The sequence below is a fragment of the Ipomoea nil genome, unplaced genomic scaffold (assembly GCF_001879475.1).
Source record: "Ipomoea nil cultivar Tokyo-kokei standard unplaced genomic scaffold, Asagao_1.1 scaffold0898, whole genome shotgun sequence".
NCBI classification, from domain to species: domain Eukaryota; kingdom Viridiplantae; phylum Streptophyta; class Magnoliopsida; order Solanales; family Convolvulaceae; genus Ipomoea; species Ipomoea nil.
The window spans coordinates 137,215-161,509 of NW_017617326.1; the positions used below are offsets into that span (position 1 = coordinate 137,215).

The 24,295-nt window shown below is 34.3% G+C and overlaps 1 long non-coding RNA gene across 2 annotated transcripts; it reads left to right on the plus strand.

Annotated features, from left to right (window-relative positions):
- Positions 1-2,445: 2,445 nt before the first annotated feature.
- LOC109179288 lies at positions 2,446-11,776 on the plus strand. Of its 2 annotated transcripts, none has more exons than XR_002053869.1 (6): positions 2,446-2,940; positions 3,039-3,151; positions 8,203-8,317; positions 8,397-8,841; positions 10,845-10,955; positions 11,362-11,776. It is a non-coding gene; the product is annotated as an uncharacterized LOC109179288 (long non-coding RNA). The 2 variants fall into 2 exon arrangements; XR_002053868.1 differs by having other exon boundaries at positions 10,887-10,955.
- Positions 11,777-24,295: the final 12,519 nt, after the last annotated feature.

Genomic DNA, 24,295 nt, shown 5'->3' on the forward strand with positions numbered 1-24,295 from the left:
CCGAGAGCTTTGTGTTCTTTGTTGCCTTTGGTGCTATCTTGTGTTTCGTAGTTGTCTTTGTGTCCTGTTGTTTGGCAATCCTTGATGCTTAGTATAGACTCTTTTCTTGCTAAGTGTTCTCTTTAGTTGGCATCTTGTTTGTGGTAGCCATCTATCCTTGAGTTATCTTGTGCTTAGCCTAATTCTTTCACCTTTGGACTTGGTTGTTCTTACACCAATTCCGCCTAATTCTTTCACCTTTGGACTTGGTTGTTCTTACACCAATTCCTTGAGCTTTTTCCTAAATTTTCCAAGTATTCTTTGATTTGGAAAAATAGCCAATCCCTCCTTGTGTAGCCTAAAAGTTGAGCCTAATGTTTCTTTGTAGCATTTGAGTTTCGAACCTTAGCCAATTTCTTTTTTACCCAACCTCTAAACCACTTGAGTCAATTATCTTTCTTAAAACCTAGCCCATTTTAATTCTTTCTAAACCTTGAAATCCCACTTTGTTCAAAATCCCCAAATTTAATCATCTTTTTCCCCAATCTCACCCAAATCCCTAATTTCTTTCCCCAAATTCTCTTCATCTTTTTCCTTCTCCCTACCCGTGAGCTACCCGAAGCCACCCCACCCCGTCGCCCAGCGCCACCTGCCCGTCGCCGTTCGCCGCCGGAGCTTCGCCGTCCCGTCGCCGCCGCCGTCTGCTGTGTCGTGTCGCCGAGAGAGCTCGAGAGAGAGAGAGAGAGAGCCGCGAGAGTGTGGTAGAAGAAGAAGAAGTTGTGGGCTTTGTTTGTTGAGCTTTGGATCATCTTTCACCATGCCTAGAAGGTCAAGCTTGGCTAGGAAAGCGAAATGGGTGGATGCCCACTACCTTGTGCTTGAAGGTAAAGCTTTTGATCCGGAATCTTTTTCAAGTTCCTTGTTGGATTTGCTTAAGTTTCAAGGTTTGTTAGATGGTTTTCTCGCCATAAGGGCTGAGACTTACCTGAGTTTGGTGAAAGAGTTTTACCGTCACATGGTTGTGACGAAGGAAGGTGAAAGGCTTGAGATCACCTCTAAGGTGAGAGGTGTGAAGGTTGTGTTGTCTGAGAAGAGGTTAGCCCAGTTGTTGTGTTTGTCTGCTTCTGGAGTGGCACAGTACAGTGGTCATTCTTGGATTAGTACGGATACCATGGGGAACCGTGACTATTTGAGTTATCTGTTTGGCCGTACGAGTGGTTTCACTCAAGCTTCGAGGCCGGAAAAGAAGTGGTTATCTGCGGAACAAAGGATCTTGGTTATGTTGGTGTCAGATTGTTTGTTGCCTAACAACAACAAGAGCAGTTTGTTGGGTAACACTACTACAAAATTGAGCATATAATATGACTTTCCACTACACCTCTTCAATAAAAGTGTAGTGGATATTTAAAAACATAGATACGGTGGCAGTACCGTAAATAAATACATAAGAATACACTACACCTTTTATAAAAAGGTGTAGTGGATAAAAAACGTGTCAACTTTCTACTACACCTACCACGGGTAGGTGTAGCGAAAAGTCAACTTTCTACTACACCTATCACGGGAGGTGTAGCAGAAAGTCAACTTTCTACTACACCTACCACGGGAGGTGTAGCGGAAAGCCGAAAAGTCAATAAATTAAAAAATAATAATAATGGAAATGCTCTCCCCCATAAATTTTTCTGCCCCATAAATATCCATTTTACATAATTAAATTAAATTATTCATAATACCACTAAAACCCCACAAATCAATTAGATCAGATCACATAAATATGTTACCACACACTTAACCTATTCAAAAAAAAAAACATAATTTATGATGTGTTCTCATTTATATATTAAATTGTTTTTTTCCCTTTTTAATAATTTTGAGGTTATTTTGTATGTGCAGCCAAGCTATACGCCATGAAGGTTCGAAGTCGAAGGAGCAAGCATAAGCAATTGAATAAAATAAGTTTATTTTCGTTCACGGTTATGTACTACAAAAGTACCATGAATAAGTTGATTTTTTGACGTGTTCACAGTTAACCTTTGGTTGGCAATTCTTTAAATTCGGTTGTGAATTTTCATTTTATAAAAAAAAAATTATCAAAAAAAAAAAGACAAAAAGATAAATAATGATTATAAATGTCAACATATATATATATATATATATATATATATATATATATATATATATATATATATACAAAAAGATAATATATATATAATATATACGCCTATATATATGTATGTATAATGTATACTATATAATATATAATGTAATGTAATATTATATTATATATTAATCTAATAATAATGTAATGTAATAAGTGAAGACGAAGCATATTATGTGATAATAACTCTAATAATAATAATAATAATAATAATAATAATAATAATAATAATAATAATAATAATAATAATAATAATAATAATAATAATAAGAAGAAATGGAAGAATGATCTAGAATCATACATTCAACACATTCACGCCTAACCCACATCAGACTTCACCATTTTCAACATTCTCTCTCTATCTCTCTGTCGCCCATCTCTCTATCTATTACCATGGCGTGAGTCTTGCTTTCCTAACATCAAAACATCACAAATCTTTGCTTCTTCAGCGATTCATTTGCTCCATCGCTAAAAAGGCACTCCTCAGATCCATCTGCGATTTCTTCCGCCAGCTTCCATTTCAGTGATTCATTCTCCATTTCTTCCGCCAGCTTCCATTTCAACGATTCATTCTCCATTTCTTCCACCAGCTGCTGTACTACCGCGACGAATTCGGCGACCGCGCTTACATCTCCGGTCGATCCGCAACGCTTACATCGCTATCCAGGCCTGGAAGCAGGCCATCTCAGATCCGGTGGCAGAAATCCAGATCCGGTGGCGGAGTGCTCAGATCTGGTGGCAGAGAGCTCACGGAGGATGGTCGCCGGCTTCTCTTCCATTTCCGATGCACAGAGCTCAGGATGGTAATTTTTTATTATTTTTTTAATTTCACAGCTTCTATGAGCAGTTCTTTTCTTTGTATTTTTGTTATAGTACTTCTCTTTGTATTTTTGTGTTCAAGGGTTGAAGATACTGAAAAGAGGAGATACTATAATGGCTATGGATCCAAGATTACAAAGAAGTCCAGCTTCCGTTGAGGCGGCGGCACATCTATGTGTTGCGTCTTCAAGATCGGTATTGTATTTGTATTGTATTTTTTTCACAGTATTTGTTCTTTCAAATACAATACAATTATTTTTTTTTTCACGATTTTTGGCCCTTTTAATTTGGTTTTGTTTGAATTTAGTTTGTAAAAGAATTGTTAGACATTATATTCTATTGTATTGTATTGTTTTTTTCTTTAATTTCTTTTTCATTTGTATATTCAGAGTTGATGAGTGTATCAGTGTATTGTATATGTGCGTATTTTATTTTTGAAATTTGGTATCTGAGCCCGTATATCAGTGTATATTTTTTAAAAAAAAATGTTAACTTTCCGCTACACCCTCTCCAATGAGGGTGCCGTGGAAAATCATTATTTAAACAGTTTCCATGACACCCGATGCTATGCGGGTGTAGCGGAAAGTTAATATTAAAAAAAATAAAAAATACTTTTCGCTACACCCGCTACGGGTGTAGCTGAAAGCTAAACCCTTTCAGCGACACTGGATAACGCTACACCTGGTATAGGTGTAGCGGAAACACTTTTAGAGGTGTAGCTGATGTGGTTTTTTGTACTAGTGTAAGTTGGAGTGTACCTTTGCTTTCTGTTTGAAGAATATGGTTAAGTTCAATCTGCCTGCTTTGATGATGCAACACATGGTGTTTTGCCGGGATCACAATCGGAAGAGTTTGTCGTATGCATGGTGTTAAGTTGGATTTTGGTTAAGAAAGGTGTTAGTGTGGATGGTTGTCTCCCGAAGGCTGTGGGAAAGGTGGTGTTGGATACCGCCAATCTCCGGAGTTGTAATCTTTTTCAGTTGGAAAGTGGTGAGTACATCACGCTTGAAGAGGTTGCTAGGAAAGCACCTGTTGAGAGAGCAGAGTTAGCTGCTGACCTTGAGATTCATGCCGGGAAGTTGAGCCTTGCAGTCCAGAGTTTGGGTGGTGACGAAGAAGTTGAGGAGGAAACAGATCAAGAAGAAGAAGAAGGAGCACCGGAGACCGCTGAAGTTGAAGTAAGTGAATCAAACAGTGAGGAACGCCGTAGAAGGGAAGAAGTTCGCACCAAGAGAGGGCAGGATGTCACCTCTTTGCTTCGTCAGCAGAACAGTTTGATCGCCGAGGGTTTTGCGTTTGTGAGGTCGCAGTTTGCCGCAGTGCATCATAGGCTTGATCGGTTTGAAGCTAGTTCTAGTCACAGAGATGAAGCCGAAGAAGAAGAGTCTGAAGAGGCCGAAGAGTCGGAGAGTGAAGAGTTCTAGTTGTGTTGTGGTAACCCCGTTCGTTTCTTTCTTTGTTGTTTCTTAGCCTTTGTAGCTTGGTGTTTGGTTGTTGTGTGCTTTGTGTGTTTGCTTGCTTTGTTTGTTGCCTGGTTGTTTAGCTAGTGTGTTAGTTGGTGTTTGGGTTAGTTGTTTAGTTCTTGGTTTTTGTCTAGAAGTTGGTTGTTGTGTTGAGGTTAGAGTTCTTGATGCCAATCTATCCGTTTGTTGACCTCTTGCCTATCCTTGAATTCGTAATGTCTTTCTCTTTGCCTTGGAACCTTGTGAGAACTTTTGGAGTTTTTGACCAAAAGGGATATTCTTGGACTTCTTGTCACAATTTTGTTTTCTTGTTACCTTTCGTTTTAATTCGTTGTACCCAAGTTTCAGGGACGAAACTTCTTTGAAGGGGGAGAGGATGTTACACCCCAAAAATCCACACTCTTAATTGAGTAATTAATTCTATTTCTTTTGAGGAATTGATTCCTAAAATCCTGATTTTTTATACTCAAGGACTAGTATTTGACTAGTCAATCTTTAAGTGGTGTTGTACCTTGTGCTTTGAGAGGAGTTCCCTTGTTCCTTACACTTTCTAAGAGTTAGTAAGGGTATCCTTGTCTTTTCACCAAGAGCTAGTTTTGTAACCTAAACCTAGAAGACTTCTTCATTTCATTCCCTTACATTTCCTAGAAAATATCTCTACCTTCTCTCTAGAAAACAAGAGTAGCTTGTTCTTCAAGCCAAAAGAAGCCTTTGTCAAGATTCCAAGTTTTGCTTCCAAGATTCAATCTTTCCTTTATTTTGGCATCTAGAAGGGTAAGATCTAAGCTTGTCTAGTCTTTTTGGTTCCATCTTAGTTGTCTTTTCTTAAAGGTTGGATCTTTATGATCTTTTGGTTTGATCTTGAAGTGGGTTTGGCTAGTGAGCTTAGTGGAGAGCTTGTTGTGGTGTAAGGAGAGTCTTTTGGTCTTCAAGAGGTAACTCATGCTCTACAAAACCTATTTTGCTTACCTATATATGATTTCTTGGCTTCTACATGTGTTTTGCTATGAAATGTGAGAGTTTATGCATTTATCTTGTGATATTGCATATCTAGAGCTTGTATTTAGGTTTCCTTTGTGCCATTGCTTGGCATTTTCCTTGGTTCAAGTCATTTTGTTGTGCTTGGTGAGATTTGGCATGTTTTGGAATTGAACTTGTGTTTGGAGGAGAAAATCCCCGAAGGGATTTGTTGTGGTACAGGGACGTACCCGCGGGCGGAACGGCGGGCGGGGCACCACCCGCGGGAACGTATGCCTTGTGGGTGTTGTACCCGCGGGCGGGACCACGGGTGGGGCACTACCCGTGGGTCCACCCGCGGGGAACACGGTGAGGTTGGCGTGGGATTTGATCCCCGTGTTTCGTTTGTCTTGGTCTTTGATCTTTTGGCTTCCCGTTATTCTTTTGTGGAACTATTTGAGCGTCTTCTTGATGTTTCGTAGGTCTAGAGCTTTATGGTAGGTATCCATGTAGGATCTTTGGTGTTGTGTATCGTGCTAAGTGTTCAAAATTTTGTTTCGTTGAACCGTGTGGTGTCTTGTGTGTTCCTCGGAACTATCTTGAGTTTCCTCGTTGTTGAGCTTGCTAGTTATTATCTTAATGCTAGTGTCGTTGTTGTCGATGGGTGGTGACCTGTCTCTTGATTGAGTATGTTTCATACCTACTTTTGCAATCCGTTGCTTGTTTCGTGTGAGTGGTGGTGCGTGTGTGGCTTTACCTGGATTGCACGATTAGTGGTATGGAACGCTAGTCACCAAGGTATTGCAGCGGTCCTCGTGGTGGCCGTGACGTGATTTCATGGAGTTGTGGCTGAGTCCACGTGTTTGGGGGATAATATTGTGTTATCCGGGCATGTGTTGCCGTAAATTGGTGGGTTTTCGTTCGTGGTTATAGGTGGGGGACGACGGTCCCGGAGGAATAAGATTGGACTTGGCTGTACAGGGGCTTTCTGAAGGTAATGGTTGGCACCAAAGGTACAAGGTTGGGGGTAGCCATAAGGTTGGAACAGGGCATAAGGAAGGCATATCAACTCGTGATGGGTGATGTCACGAGGGCTTGTGAAGCCGTTGTTGTGGTGAGTTCTCTTCTCTCGTGACGTGTGTAGTCACGGAGGCTTGTGGTGTGGTGTTTTGGCATGTGTTGCCGGTGGGTGAGTCTTTATCTTTGTGTGTGGTTAATCTTTGTGGTTGGGACGTGTTCCCCGTTTTGTCCTTGTGAGTGGTGAGTCTTGTGTTGTCTTTTGATCTTGGCTTTTGACTTATATATATGTATTCCGTTTCGAAAATGGTTTTCATAATATATATCTACCTATTTATGATACTTAACGGTATTGGTGGGTTACCAGCATCTTTCGCTGACCGGGCGTCGCCCCGATGTTTATCTTTGTATCTTTCAGGTGATGCGTAGTCGAGCGCGATGTCTAGAGCCGGTAGCTTAGCACCTGTATCTATAGACAGTGTTGTTGAGGCCTGTGTGCCAATGTCTTTAGATTGTTCTAGTTTGGTTGTTTTTGGGATAGTGTTACACTTGCAGATTGTCGCCGTAGCGTATACCTACTGTGGTATACGTGGCATAACACCCCGTTTTGGATTCCTTTTATCCAGTTATCTTTTTATCTTCCGCTGTGCTAGTTTTGTGCTTGATCTGCAGGTGTTAAGACTCGTTTTAAGTAGTCTTGTTTTTGGGGGGTGTTACAGCTATAAGCTCGGAGCTGAAAACTGAAGAGCTGTTAAGCTAGGTGTTATGATTGAAAGTGTTTGGTAAAAATAGCTTTTTGATAAGCTGATAAATATAAAAAGACTAAAAAGGACATTTTCATAAAATTTAAATTGGGTTTGTTTACATATTAAAATTTAACATTTTGTCTTTTAAAAAAATTAACATTTTGAAATAAAACTATTAGCATAATCATGATCTAGCATCTCATAATGAAGTAGCAATATTGTTGCAAATCTCATAATAATAATAATAATAATAATAATAATAATAATAATAATGATAATAATAATAATAATAATAATAATAATAATAATAATAATAATAATTGCGGTGAAATTTGCGGATAAAGGAGAATAGAAAAAAGTTTTAATTGGGAAGGGTAAATTATGTCATTTCTTTAAAATAATAAAGATAAAGATGGAAAAAAAGTTAGGAAGCTAGGAGCTTATTTTGAAACGCTACCTAAAGTAGCGTTTCAAAATAAGCTCTTATTTTAAGCTACGAGCTTATTTTGAGAACATTACCAAACAGAGCTTATAGCTTATTAGGAGCTTAAAATAAGCTATAAGCTCCTAAATAAGCTCTGCCAAACAGAGCCTATGTCTCCAATTTTTATTAAGTTACGACAGGACTTGTTTGCCTAGCAACAGAGTTTTTCTTACGGGGTCAAGCATCCAGCTAGAAACAAAATGCTTAGCTTGTACTTGATCACAATTGGAAAGGTACAACTTATAAATGAATGTTCCATCAGAATTGAAGCTCATGATTTTGGATATGTGTTTCTTTGTAATATTTGGTTGTGATCCCTTAGATCAGACTATATAGTCTTAAGATGCAGGTAGTTTCATTTCATTTTGGTATGATTATATATATATATATATATATATATATATATATATATATATATATATATATATATATTTGACATTTCCTTGCTGGATTTAAACCAGCCCAAGGTGGAAGCCACATTACCTGAAGGCCTTCTATTACTTCATCTGTTAAGGCACCAGGTCTGTATTCTGCTAAATTTAAGTGCTTTTGTTTTGTTTTCGCATTTGTGGTTCTTAGTTGCCATAGCCTCAACCTTCGGAGGATAGCCTTGGCAATTGGCATGGATGCTTCAAAAGGATCGGAGACTTCTAGTGTACATTGTCTGGGTGGAATTCTTGCTGATGATGATCAGGTTACTTATTCAGCAAAGCCATTATCTTAATTTTTGTAACTTGTAATCTTTCTTACGTAGCTTATACATTTTGTAACAGGGCCTGGCCTTGGGAAGACTGTGTCAATCATTGCGTTAAAACAGTTGCAGAGGAGAAAGCTAAATCTAAAAATATGGGAGTTATGAAGGCTCAAGCCTTGAATTTGGATGACGATGATGAAAATACTGGTGACTTTTAGGTGATTCCAGAAGCAAGTACTATAAAGGATTTCGTAGAAAGAGGCCAGCTAGCTGCAGGCACATTGGTTATATGTCCAGCTAGTGTTCTTCGACAATGGGCTCAGGAACTGGATGAGAAAGTTACAAATGAAGCAAGACTTAGTGTGCTGAGTTATTCAGTTACTTCAGAATTCTAAGATACGATCCCTATGCTGACTTCAAAACATTTTGTAGTGGTGTCAAGTACCCAATAGCTATGAACTCGATACAAGGTTACAAGAAGCTTCAAGCAATCTTGAGGGCCATTATGTTGCGCCGAACAAAAGGTGATTATACTTCTGTCAATCTAATACTTTTAGTGTTTAGTGTTTTGGTTTTTTCTACTTTGGAGGGATGGCAAAAGTAATTTTGTTCTTTAGTTGTAAACTTGTACTTCCTTTGTTCCCAAAAAAATTGTTCTCCTTATATTGGGATGTTCCAACATGGAAATACAATATTTATTACTTTATTACTCAAAACACCCTTTAAAAACCTACTACATTTATTATAAGAAAAATTTACACAGTGCATTTATTATGGGAAAAATGAAAATATATTATATATCACTTAGTCAATACATTAAATTTACTTTCCTAAATTCGTATGTCCAGTTAAAGAGGACATACTTTTGTAATGGAGGGAGTAATTATTACTGAACTTTGAAAACATCAAAACACAATTTCATTACTTTCTTAATATGAAATTACAAATGCAAGTGGTAATTGTGTTTGGATCAGAGATGGGTGGCAGTGGTGGGGGTAAGAATGATGGTGAATAGTTGGTGATAATGGTGGTACTGGGAAGTTGTTGGCAATAACAATTAGGGGTGGAAGTAGGTGGTGGGCAGTTACGGTAACAGTAATAACAGGTGGGTGGCAATTGTGGTATTGTGGTGGTGGGTGGAAGTATGGTCGTTACTGTAATAGTTGTGGGTGGTGGTGGTGGCTATGGTGGTTGGTTGCTGGCAGTGATATGGATGGGAGTATGGGTGGTGCACTGATGGTTCATGTGCGTTTTCCATTTTTATGAATAAAGGGAGAAATGTTGCAAGTTTACTGAGGAAAATTTGACAAATATCTTGTTTTCCAACTTCCTTTGTTAATGATTATTACTGGAAAGTGGAGTTTTTTTTTTTTTTTTTTTATCATAAAGCCAGTTCTTTTTGTGAAGTTTTCTTTTTCTAATATAACTAATATAAAACTAGTTCTTTTAAAATACAAACCTATATTTTCCAAGCACTTAAAGTATGTTTCCATTAGTGACATGTGGTTAATTTCTTTAAAACAATTTGTGCCCTAAATGTATCTTGGTTCTTAGGAGTTTCCAACTTCTATGGTAGACTGGTAGTATACATGCTTTTCTGTCACTTGGAAGTTGGAATGGCACAAGTGTGGGGATTCCAATCAATTAATTTGTTAGGGTAGAGTTGTTCTACATCCTTTAACTTTGGTCATTGGTTTGAACATTTCGTTTCTTAACATGGATGTCTGGTCTGATTGTTTACTGATTGTCATTGACAGATTCATCTTTTATCATCATTTTAAGGATGACTGAACTATCTTTAATATAGACTGTTATCCCCTGCTGTAGATTCCTTATTCAATAAGAAAGGGGAAATGTATCCATTTTCAAAAATAATAGTGGGGAAAAAAATAGTGAGGCAGGCCTCTTGACAGTCAACTAGCCTGGTGAATTTTTCTAGCCCTATCTCTGCATAGCAATGTACTTGGTGGATTTTCAGGCTTACTCTCTGCATGATATGTACCTCAAATTTATTTGATTCTCACCTAAATTTGATTAGTATGCTTTCAATGTTGATGTTGAGTTCCCTGAGCAATATTGATAACAGATTTGGTAGGTTCAAAATTACAACTGAGCATTGAATTGACACCAAAGAATGTTAATGCATTACCTAAATGCTTTGCACTAATTTTTGAAGTCTCAGAGATTGTGTTACCTAGAAGAGTGTAGGTCTTATGTAATCATTACCAAACCTTTTTCTTCCTCAGTAGAGGGCCAATCTGACCTTAGAACTTTCATGTTTGGTGGAGAGGGTTAATGAAGAAATGTAGTCTATTTTGCAACAAAAAAATACTAACAATAATAATTATTATAATAATACTTTATTTGACTTTGTCCTTTTATTCTTTCTACCAACCTCCTGCACTTTTCACAGTTAAGTTTGCTAGGAAGTATAGATGTTTATACTATTCTTGTAATGCTGAAATATTAGATGTTAGATGTTAATAATCTTCAGTGTTTTATTCTATGTACATTGATTGAGGGCCAGCCAATTATAAACTTACCACCAAAAACTATACATTTGAAAAAGGTGGCTTTCTCTGCTGAGGAGCGTGATTTCTATAACAGGCTAGAAGCTGCATCTCGCTCACAATTTAAGGTGCCTTTCTATTTTCCTGTCCATGTATTAAAATGTGAATGTTGTGCTAAATTATTAAATTTTACTATTGTCTTCCCGTTGTTTTTAATTGATATGAAAGATAGGGCTATGTTATTCCAAATCTTGAACTAGTGTTAGAGATTTTAATTGTTCAAAGCTTCACTAGAAATGCCAATAAAGCTTGAACCTGCACAATAACTTTGATGTATCATCATATTAAATAATGGTGAGCAATCTGTAGAGAAAGATATTTTTCAACATAGATGAAGGAATTCTAGAATCAGTATAGGTTGTTGGAAAAGATATGTTCTAAAATGGGAAGATACTCATTCATGCTCCTAAAATGTCATTTTAAGCATGGATGGGGTTTTAGGTTTGTGAAATGGAGGTGTGGTATTCTTGGCAGGGTGCATTGGATAGATGTGACGTTGTGACGCCGTGTATAACCCAGAACAGGATTACAGGGTCTACGGCGCCCCTGCGTATAACGGACCGGGGATCTCAACAAGTCCTCTACACCTCAAGGAGGAACAAGGATCCATGCTGTCCCGAGAAGCGCTGCGAGACGTGCCGGAACCTGGCGGGCCATGATTTAGGTGACATAGGCGACACCAGGCGTAACAACCAGTGGCACATGCCCCGGACCTTGGGCTAAACGAGGTGAACCCACAGCACCGGGACGAACCAAGCGACCCCAGGAGCCATCTAATCGTAACAGGTGAACCCACAGCACCGGGAGTCCGGGACGAACCAAGCGACCCCAGGAGCCATCCAATCGTAACGAGCTTCTGCGAGGCGTCTGATGTAGTCTCAAAAAAAAATTTAAAAAAAAAAAACAAACAAAAAAAAAACTGTAATCATCTCAGGGGAATAAATTGATTAAATTTGAAGTTCGGACTAAAATGATATGCAAAATCAAATCTTGCGGAATTTAGCTGTAACCTTTGAAACAAGGGAAGTTCCGAGTGGAAATGTGCCTTTTTGCTATATTTTCATGGGTCAATGCTGCAGGTTTTTTTCCTCTGCATTATTTTCTGCTAGAGATTCTTAATTAATCTTTTAATATTTATATGCTTCGCTCAATAGGATCCACCCAAATATGCTGTTGTCACTTTGTGCAAACATGTCTTTGTTGAAATTGAGGGATTGATAGGTCTGGCGAGTGGAGAATAACCACCACCCGCTAGTTAGGCGGAAGCAAAATATGTGAGAACCAAAGAACAAGAGAATAAAGAGAATATATTATGATGAAAGATTACAATAGAATGTCTCTCTTAATATATGTTCTATACTTCAACGGACCTCTATATATACTAAACTAAATACTAAATTAGTCTAGGAAACTACTAATAAGAATAGGAAAGTAAGACAACTTTCCTAATATTCAACACTCCCCCTCAAGCTGGAACATTTGGAAGTTCCAAGCTTGGATTAAAACAAGCACTCTACCTCACTCAAAATTACAAATGAAAAATTAAATGCAACTAGAGGATAACAATGCGAGATGGCTTCGGAGGGACAATGCAACCCTTGGGAATGAACACGCCAGGGGCAAAGCTTGTCACGAACATCCTTGGGAATGGAGGCACCATGGGAAAACACGAACACCATCACAGCAACATAAGCACTCTAGGATGGATGACTTCAAAAGGGATTGCGCTATGTCTGACCCTTCCTTGGGAATGAGGACGAAGGCACCAAGAACGGAGCTGAACACAATCCTTGGGAATAAAGACGAAGACACCAAGGACCCTTGGGAATAAAGATGAAGACACCAAGGACGAAGCTAAACACGAACTTGGGAATGAATACACTGATGACGGAATTGAACATGAACCTCGGGAATGAAGATGAAAACACCAAGGATAGAGTTAAACATGAACAACCTCCCGATAACACAAGAGAGCAGTAGAGGCAAAAAGGGTTGCAAAGGACGCAGTAGAGCCCATAGTAGATAAAATTAAATAGCAAATGATAGTAAAGGATAGCACACCGATTGTAGATAGTCACACTCCCCCTTACTTGAAACATGAGAAATAATCTAAGGCCTTTATAATAGTGTTGAAACTGGACATCCATAGGATTATTTTACAATGCAGAAATGTAAAGCAACCAGCTTTTGCTTGTATATATGTAAGAAATGTGTATTATTTTGAGCATTAGCAGATGCTGTTATGTATTATAAAATTTGCTTTGGTGCTTGTGATGTTGGATTAGATGTTGGTAGTTTGTGCAGGAAGTTGGAGCATTCATGCATTTCTGTCAGTAATAATTGTTGCTTTCAATTTGTCATTACCTATTTTTTTTTGGAGGTAACCCAAGGTATCCACTATTGGACACCAACTAATTTCCTCGCTACACCTCTAAAGGGTGAGACAGTTCCTTTTGATTCCTTGACATTTGATTAAGGATAAATGAGACATTTCCACTCAATCACACCCTCCAAATTCTCAGGGAATGCACGTTAGGACGTGCACATAGATTAATCATTTCGCCCATCATATACAATTAGTATAAAATAATATAATATATAATTTAGGAATTGAGGTTTAGGTCAGGGCGGGGATGTTTCCCCCATCCTCTCCCCACGGGAAGGGAAAAACTCTCTCCTTCTCTGCCCTTGTTCTCTTTAAAAAAAAAAAAAAAAAAAAAAAAAAAAAAAAAACTTTTTTAAAAAACTAAATATCCAATAATGGTACCCAACATAAAAATTCTTGATTATATTAAAATATCTTTTTGAATAAATAGTGAATAATTTTTTTTAAAAAACAATTATAGAATCTATATTATATTGAAAAGTGTCATCATGCGTCCATGTATTACCCATCAAATGTTATGAAAAACAAAAGAGATCATAAAAGTAATAATTATGATACTATTGTTATTTATATTAAGAAGATTTTTTTATACTAGTATGATTGATTATTATTGTAACATTTTGATTTATATTAAGATTTTTTTTAATTAGAAATACAATCAATATTTGGTAAAATTAGTAAAATTGATTTTGTAAGTTATTAGGTAAAATAATTTGATATTTATTATACACTATCACAATTTTAATAGTTATATTGTTCTATAAAAATTAATAATATAATATTTTCGATGCAATATACAATTCCATAAGCATAGACATATTAGAACATATATCTAATTTTGGAGTACTAACTTACACTCACTGTTATTAGATTTATTATTATATCAATGCTCGACATTAGATTTATGAGGGGTCGTTATATCGCGCACCGCGCGTCAGACACTACAGTGTATCTAAATCGACACTGGCTCACGTATTGTTTTTGTATTATCAAATGAAACTACAGTTATATCAAAATGATACTGTAGTTGTGGTGAAATGAAACTACAGTATATATAAAATGAAATTGAATAACATTTCATATATTTGAGTGTATATTGTACAATGAAGCTATAATTATATTCAAATGATCATGTAGTTGTGTTTTAATGAAATTATAGTGTATATAAACTAAAATTAAATAACATTTTCACATATTTGAGTGTATAAATATTGAATGAAACTGTAGTTATATCGAAATACAATTGTAGTTGTGTGGAACTGAAACTGAAGAACAGAGTTATGTTTTACGAAGATTATGTTTCTTTTCATTAAATAAAACGACGTCGTTTTAACAGTGCATAATCGATTATGCACCGCGGTGCACGATATAATTTGCCATTTATGAGTTAGAACAAGTGAATTCAGTTTGAAATAGCAATCCTGATCATATTTGGAAATGCAATGCATGTTATGGACACCTTCACGAACGAAGTTGGACTGTGGGTTTATTGGATTTAATGAATTTGAAAGGTAAATGTTGAGAGGCCCATTTTAATTGGAGTTATTTCCTTATTTCATGTGGGAGCCCAAATGGTTAAGGCAAAAAAAAAAAAAAAAAAAAAAAAAAAAAAAAAAAGAGATATGGTGCATGAGTTTCCCAGTATTATTATTTGCAAGATTTCAAGACTTCCTTCCCTCTACATTTAAGGCACGTCAAATTTCGAAGGGACAATTTGTAAGCATTGAAAATTTTAAATAATATTGTTGGACTGTGATGGATAGTTGATTACTTAATTAAGCTAATTAGACTGGTATTTATTTAATCGGGTTAATTAAATGACCCATTAAATATTTAATTGATATAATTACTTAATTAAATGTAATTGGATGTTGGATTGTTCGGCCCGAGATGATGAAATATTTAATCGAGTTGGACAAGGCTATTGAATCAATTGGATTGCATAATTAGCGGGCTTAACTTGATTATGGCCCACTAAAGTTATATGTGGACTATATAATTTTGAGGAATTTGGATAATTTGATATTTGATGAAATGATGAACCTGGACGCAATGGTGTCCCGATACGTACTTTAATTTAATTAAATTAGGAATTAAGAGTTGGTTGGAGATTTTCCCTCACCTTCACCACTATAAATAGTGGTTTCATTTCCAAAGAATGGGCTATGGAAATCTGCATAACGAAGCTCTGCTGAAATCTCGTCAGGATATCATCTGGAACACGCCCCCACACCCGCAGTTGAATTGTGCATACTGCGCTGAGGAATACGCCATTTGAACACCGGAAGCCCTTCTTTGAACATCAAGCTACATATTAGAGATGCATATTAGCTCTTCATTGAGGAACAGGCTACTAACTCCGGAGGCCCTTCAACAAGGAACTACTTCCAGTTCGGCATACTCCCGGACTCGGCATACTTCCAGTTCAGCATACTCCGGACTCGACATACTCCCGACAAGAAACTACTTCAAGTTCGGCATACTCCGAACTCGGCACACTTCCAATTCGGCATATTCCGAATTCGGCATATTCCGAATTCGGCACACTTCTAATAGGCATACTCGTAATAGAGAATCAGAGGACTTCTCCTATACAGAGATTGTACCCCTTCCCGTTTGATATATACTTGAAACTTCATTGTAACCGATACTTTGAATTTTGAATATATACAATTCAAGTTTTTCGCGTTTACAACTCTATTTTCAAGACATTTGTACATGATGTCTATTGCACGCTCAAAAGTAGGGTTGAGCATAGCAAAACTGTTTAAATTTTGGGGCATTTAGGTCTTCAATTGTAATTTTTTTTAAAAAATAAAAATAAAAATATAGCGGTTAAGCGGATTAATCCACTTTGTATAAAAATGATCGAAACGGTCTTGTATTTAGCAATATTTCAACAATTTTGTTGACGAATGATAAAAAATGATTATGCCACAATAATACTAGGACCACAGATGGATGTTCTGAAAATGAAGAACTAAAAATGGATTTTTACTTATAAATCTAGAACTAAAAATGGAGTTAACTCATAATAATAATTATTGGAATTTGATAGGAAAGTGTATCCATGCACATCGCACGTGTTATGAAAGATTAGGTGATAATGATAGTCCTAAAGGAAAATGTCACTTTTTTCCCATGTGTTATATACTTATAACACTTTTTTCACTTGAATTATTTAAGTGGTAGTTTTCTACCCTAATATGTTAAATGGACATATTACCGTTAAAATAAATATACCCAAACAGAAATGTTATGATGCGAATTTAGAACCGGAACTCGATATTTAGAGTTTATTAAAATTGCGAACCGAAATTGTCAGTTCATGTTCTAAATTGAAAAATTAAAATACATTAGTTGTTGAATTTAGAATATTTTTTTTTTAAAAAAATAAAATTTTAAAAGAAAGTTTGAACCATCAGTTTAAGTTGGATCTGAAACCGTGAATTGACGGTTCAAAATCAAAAACAAATCGCGTTTATATATACTTATATGTGAGAATCAGAATAAATGCGAAAAAGAATATACACTATTTAAAGCTAATGCTAGTAGTTGTTCCGATTTGAACCTCCGGTTCACGGTTCAGGATCCATCTTTTTCAGTTCACGATTATAATAAACAGAAACCCAACTATTGGGTTTCGGTTCTGAATCATAAAAAAAATAAAAATCGATTTGATTGATATAGTGTCCGGTTCAGTTCGAACCAAACCGTGTCATCCCTACGTATAAGCAATAATATATTGAAGAAGATAAATAAATAAAATATTTATTTTAAGGGTTGAAATGTCCATTTAATATATATAGAAAAAAAAACCACCGCTTTTATAATAATTGAGGGGGTAAATATGGATGCATGAATAACTTGGGGAGAAAAGTGCTATAAGCATATAACTCAGAGAGAAAAAAAATATTATTTCCCTAGTCCTAGTACATTAATGAATTGGACTTTAGTAGCATTATTATACGATTAGGAAAGTCAATATATTTGTAAAGAAAATCAAAATTTAAAAATTATAAGGAATAATATTTTCATCTTTTTAAAGCCGGTAGCTGGTGATCAAGGCATTGATGTCTTGATTTCTTTGTGTTGGAAATAATGCAAGAAAATTTGAAATCTCATAACGGTTTTATATATTTTGACAAATTGGTAGAATTACTATAGGATCAGGAAAGTAAATATATTTAAGGAATAAGGGTCAACTAGACCATCGAACTGCACACGCTATTTCAATTAGGCCACTGAACCTAAAAAAAACTAACAATTAGGTCCATAAACTAACCAATTTCAAACAATTCTTCCAATTTGAAAGTTTCCAACAGGTCATCCTTCCAAATTAATTATTTTAAAAAAATAAATTTTAAAAATTAATTATTTAAATTTTAAAAAAAAAAAAAAAAAAACCTGGTTCCGGCCGGAGACGAGCGTCTCCAGCCGGTTTCTTCATCTCCACGCCCGGAGACGAAGAGTTTCTTCGTCTCCGGCCATAGAGACGAAGAGTTTCTTCTTCTCCATGGTTGGAGACGAAAAAACTCTTCGTCTCCATGGCCGAAGACTAAGAAACTCTTCGTCTCCGACAGTGGAGACGAAGAGTTTCTTCGTCTCCAGTCATGGAGACGACGAAACCTTCTTCGTCTTCATGGCTGGAGACGAAGAAACTCTTCGTCTCCACTGTCAGAGACAAAGAAACCGGCTGGAGTCCTTTTTTTTAATTTAATTTAAAAATAATTAATTTTTAAAATTTATTTTTTAAAAATAATTAATTTGGGAGATGACCTATTGACAAGTTGGAAGCCTTCAAATTGAAAGAATTGTTTGAACTTGATTAGTTTAGGGACGTAATTGTTGATTTTTTAGGTTCAGTGACTTAATTGCATTATCGTGTGCAATTGGATGGCCTATTTGACCCTTATTCCTACACTAGTTTTTTACTCGCATTTCACGATTGGGATAATGCCCAATATTTTTCTTTAAATAAGTATTTTAAATTGTTCATGCATAGATAATTGAATGTTGAATTTGCGTATTTAAATTGGTAATTCTAAGTATTTTAAAGTATATCAATGCAAGATTATATTAGAATTGTTCATGCATAGATAATTGAATGTTGAATTTGCGTATTTAAATTGGTAATTCTAAGTTTACATATGCAAGATAATATAGTCAAGATTGATTATAATTGTCAATAAAATAATTGTATGGGTATGGTTGAAACCAAATATGGGACATAAGGGAGAGCAAATAAAAATTAAAGCATAAAATATTAAATATATATTAATATTGTTTGAGGAGATTCCGGCAATAGAATTTGTGGTTTGAGTTCGATCTATTAAGACTTTAATATTTGAATCAGATTAATGTTGTACTTATAATTCTATATTAGATTTTAATATTAGATTTAGACTAATGGTCATTTTTTTTACCCAATATTAAAAATTAAAATCTGAACAATCTGAACTATTTATTTGATTTAATAATTTGACGGTCATTTTTTCTACCCAATGTTTATAATTAAATAAATATTTGAAAGTATATAATGCAAGATTATATATGAGAAGTTCAACATAAGTAATTTAATATCTAATTTGTTTATTTAAATATGTAATTTATAGTATATGAATACAATGTAATATAGGAGATTCATTATAATTTTTACTAATTTTTTTTTTAAATAGTAACCAAGTATTTTTGTAGCAAAGGGTTCTAATATATTTAATGAATGCACATATATTCAAGATTAATGAATGAATCAACGGTACCAGTCCTTTAGGTGTTTTGCTCAGTGTTTATTTAGTTCAACTATTATTGATAAATAAATTATTATGGATAAAGAAATTCCTAATTTAAGAATTTAGATGTAGTAAAAATTTAAATTTTTTAATTATAATATAACCCAAAGATATTAGACGATTGGTAAATATGATGTAACCCAAAGATCAAAATGCTAAAGAAAGTGTTTTGGTTATTCAACAGTTTGAAACAACAATTTGTTTCAAACCACTGAAAATACAAACATTGCAATTTACAATATTTTTTTCAAAACACATCTATATTTAAAAAAATATATATTATTAAAACAATTATTATTATTATTATTATTATTATTATTATTATTATTATTATACCCTTAGGTCATTTTAAATGTTAATTTTAACAATTAATTTTTTCAAATATCTTTTTGTCAACCGTTAATATAATTCGCTGGTCAAATCTGATCTACTAGTATAATCCGCTAACGCTAACTGCTAACTGCTGATTGTCAAATAAGGACATTGCGAGGTAGTTTCTCACTTCAATTTGTTGTGTGATTTGAATACTCTCTTTGTCAACAAATCCCTCATGTAGTTAATATAATTGGCTTTAATTTAAATTTTTTAAAATTTTCATGGTATTAATAAAATATTTGGTAAATAAATATATAGCATTATTTTGTATTATAACTTTGACATTTAATTAAAAAATAGTGCACAAAAAAGATAATAGACAATGTAGTGAATATAATCAATTGATGAATTTGAATGTAAAGAATTTTTACATGGGAGAAAAATAAAGACAATATAACTAATGGAATTATTTCTCTTAATTAATTTATTGATAATGAATAAATTTTTTAATAAAGACTTTGTAGGGACAATGTAGCGAATATAATCAATTGATGAATTTGAATTTTGAATGTGAAGAATTTTTATATTGGAGAGAAATAAATACAATAATATAACTAATTAAATTATTTCTCTTATTTAATTTATTGATAATGAATAATTTTTTTGAATAAAGACATTGTAGACACATAATTCTAAATTAAAGAAATGCATATGTATTATTTTTTATTGTAGCTACTAAATTATTATTTTAAATTTAATAAGAGCAAAATAGAGTACTAATTATGCCAACTTTGATTGGGATATGGTTCGAATCTAAGACCTTTCTTATTGAAATCAATGAGTAAGTTAACGGTGAACTAACAGAAATTAACGGAAAAGATAATATTTAACAGAAAAGTTAACAGATAATCATATTCATTAAGGATAAATTAAGAAATTTCAAGAAAAAAATAAAATCTGATCAATCTGAGCCATTCATTTGATTTAAAAAATTGACCTCTATTTTTTCTACCCATTATAGGTCTCTCTCTTGGGCTCTTATTAGTATAGTAGATTTAATTACTAAGGAAATCAAATCCAAAAGTTATAATATGAAATAATAATATTTTATTCTAATCAAATCTTTTTTAAATCATTTGGACTAGTGACCTCTTTAGTTTAAGATATTGCATGTGCTCCCACATCCATATATATATATATATATATATATATATATATATATATATATATATATATATATATATATACACTAGTTTTTTACGCGCATTGCGCGATTGAGATAATGCCAATGTTTTTTTTTTTTTTGGAAAATGGCATTTTTTTCCCCTAAGTTATATACTTATAGCCTTTTCCCCCCTCAATTATTTATGTAAGTACTCAATTATTTATACCCTAAAGACATTGTAGACATATAATTCTAAATTAAAGAAATGCATATGTATTATTTTTTGTTGTAGCTACTAAATTATTATTTAATTTAATAAGAGTAAAATAGAGTACTAATTATGCCAATTTTGATTGGGATGGGGTTCGAACCTAAGACGTTTCTTATTGAAATCAATGAGTAAGTTAACGGTGAACTAACAAAAATTAACGGAAAATATAATATTTAACGAAAAAGTTAACGGATAATCATATTCATTAGGGATAAATTAGGAAATCATATTCTTCGGATCAATATTGATGGCAATTACATGTCTACACCTTTGTGCAAATTGGACTGCATTTCCACCAACTCCAGTGAAGAAATCAACTAAAGTACCATTTGCACAACGATGTGCATGATGCTTCGCTATGGACTCAGGAGTAATAGAGAACCATCCTTCTTCATCCATTTGAATGCCTTCAACATATTTTGAAAATAAACGATACCTTTGACACCAGTATTTACTCAAACCAGGATAAAACCCTTCAATTATCGACGGGAATTGAAACTCTCCACTTCCTACGGAGAGAATCTCACTCACTAGACCTGAGATTCGGTGTGGACTTTCCAGATCTTCTGGATTATAGTTCCTCTGCCTGAACAGGTTCCGATGCGGAACGGCTATGGCTGTCACCTGAACTGGATATCGACTCGGAATCGACGGACGAACTCCTTCCTTCCGCTGCGGAACGGCTATGGAGATCGCCTGACCTGGAGATCGACTCGGAATCAACGGAGCTCCTTCCTTCCGCTGCGGAACGGCTACGGAATTTTTCTGCTCCGAACTCAGATTCCTCTGCGGAATCATTGCTGATGCTAATCGGACTGACGATCGAGCGATCCGATTCTCCACATCTTCTGGATTTTGGCTTCTCTGTTGGTGCGAATTCAGATTCCTCTGCGGAATCGTTGCTGTTGCTGATCGGATAGGCGAACTAACGACGGCATTGTTGCTACTCTGCGTAGCGATGTTCCTCTGCGGATTGATCAGAGAAGATCGCAAAAGCGATCGAGCATTAGGAGTCTTCGAATGGCTTCTTCGACTGGACTCTCCGATGCCGGCGGCGGCGGCGTAGGTGAACCACCGTGGTGGCTCTGATACCATGTTGGATTAGGGCCGCATGCACGATAGGGAAGAAGAAAGAAGAGAGTGCATTGTTGAAAGCATGTTCTATTACAAAAGCAACCAACCGAAGGAAGAAGAAGAAAGAAGACTATTTTATATACAGAAAGATCTTAATGTGACGGTTATAGCTAAGTCTTGTGGAATGTCCTTGATGCCCCTGGCTTGGCTTGGCTTGGTTAATCTGATCAATCTCTCCTTGCATAGCCTCCAATAGAAAAATTTAAACCTGATCAATCTGAGTCATTCTTTTGATTAAAAACTTTGACCGTAATTTTTTCAACCTATTATAGGTCTAACTCTCTTGGGCTCTTATTAGTGAATATATATATATATATATATATATATATATATATATATATATATATATATATATATATATATATATATATATATATATATATATATATATATATATATATATATATATATATATATAGTTAGGATCAGGTGCACATGCCACTTTCCGTGCGAAAATGCGGTTTGTGCACTTGAAGGCTTAAAACCATGCATTTGAAGGTAAAATATGTGCACTTAAAGGCAAAAAAGTTACATTTGAAGGCAAATAAATGTGCAATTGATGGGGCCAAAAATGGGAGGTTATTCAACTTAAGTGTTATTAGATCAATTACCCATACAAATCGTTTGTAAATCTCACAAATTTAATTAGAAATTTAGTTATATGTTATTGAAAAGAATGCACAAGATATAACAAATACTGTCCAGAAGTTGTGCAGTTGAAGGCAAAGAAACATGCAGTTGAAGGCAAAAGGGTTCACTTGAATAATTTTTTTTTTTTTTCTTTACACAATAGTAAGACACACATACACGTTTAGGCATTAAATTGAGCACTTGAAAGCATAAAGAGGATCATTAGAAGGCAAGGGAGAAAAAAAAAAAAGGACACTAAAAGGGAAAATTTGAATGAAATTAATTATGCACTCTTAGAAAGGAAAGCATGCATTTGAAGGCTACAAAACGGGCACTTGAAGGTCAAAAGATTTGCAGTCAAAGGCACAAAGATGTGCACTCAAAATAGAAACTATGTACTAAAATAAAGTGATGCACTTGAAGAAGAAAAAGTATGCACTCAAGAAGGAAAAAACGTACACTCAAAGAAGGACAAATGTGCACTCGGAAACAAAACACAAGCTGACTTATTTACTCAAAATTACAAATATGCCACATCGCATTTTTTAATTGAAATTCAATTTGGGCTGTTCATTTAGATTGCGTCTATGGTTGTAAACTGTCCGCATTTTTTACCTAATGAAGCTTTTTTTATTTGATCCTTATTCTATATACATACATATATATATATATATATATATATATATATATATATATATATATATATATATATATATATACTAGTTTTGTACGCGCATTGCGCGATTGAGATAATGCCCAAAGTTTTTTTTTTTTTTTTAAATAAGTACTTTAAAGTATATCAAGACAAGATTATATTGAAATTGTTCATGCATAGATAATTGAATGTTGAATTTGGGTATTTAAATATGTAATTCTAAGTTTACAAATGCAATATAATATAGTCAAGATTGATTATAATTGTCAATAAAATAATTGTATAGGTATAGTTGAAACCAAATACGGGACATAAGGGAGAGAAAATAAAAATTATGGTATAAAATATTAAATATATACTAATATTGAAGAGCTAACTGTTGATTGACAAACAAGGATATTGCGAATTAGTTTCTCACTTTAATTTGTTGTGTGATTTGAATACTTTTTTTGTCAATAAATCCCCAAGTAGTTAATATAATTAGCTTAATTATATATTTTTTTAATTTTTTAATTTTTAAAAACAATTATTATTATTAGTATTGTTGTTGTTGTTATTATTATTATTATTATTATTATTATTATTATTATTATTATTATTATTATTATTATTATTATTATTATTATTATTATTATTATTATTATTATTATACATTTAGGTCATTTTACATGTTAATCTAAACAGCTAATTTTTTTAAATATCTTTTTACCAACAGTTGATATAATTCGCTGGTCAAATCCGCTAACTGCTGATGGTCAAACAAGGACATTGCAAGATACTTTTCACTTCAATTTGTTGTGTGATTTGAATACTCTCTTTGTCAACAAATCTCTCAAATAGTTAATATGATTGGCTTTATTAATTATATTTATATTTTTTTAAATTTTTTCATGGTATTAATAAAATACTTGGTAAATAAATATATTGCATTATTTTGTATTATAACTTTGATATTTAATTTAAAAAATAGTGCACAAAAAAGATAATAGACAATGTAGTGAATATAATCAATTGATGAATTTGAATGTAAAGAATTTTTACATTGGAGAAAAATAAAGAC